Consider the following 286-nt stretch of genomic DNA (forward strand, 5'->3'; position numbering starts at 1 on the left):
GTGTCCTCACTGTTGTCTAGACCTGCATCTGTTCTTTTTGCCTTTCTGAGCTCTGCCAAGGTCAGGGGCTCCTGACTCTGCCAGTTTATCTGGCCACCTGAGTGAGTTTCCAGATGTTGTTCAGAGGCCCATTTCCAGTCAACCCATAGGGACTTTGTAAGACTGTACTGGTAGATCTAGCTTCTTCTCAGCCCACAGTGTCCGTAGCAATCTCAGGTCACAGAAACCTCTCCATCCTCAGATCTCTCTCAGGTCACAGAAACCTCTCCATCCTCAGATCTCTCTC

The sequence above is a fragment of the Mus pahari genome, chromosome 21, assembly GCF_900095145.1.
Source record: "Mus pahari chromosome 21, PAHARI_EIJ_v1.1, whole genome shotgun sequence".
In the NCBI taxonomy this organism is placed as follows: domain Eukaryota; kingdom Metazoa; phylum Chordata; class Mammalia; order Rodentia; family Muridae; genus Mus; species Mus pahari.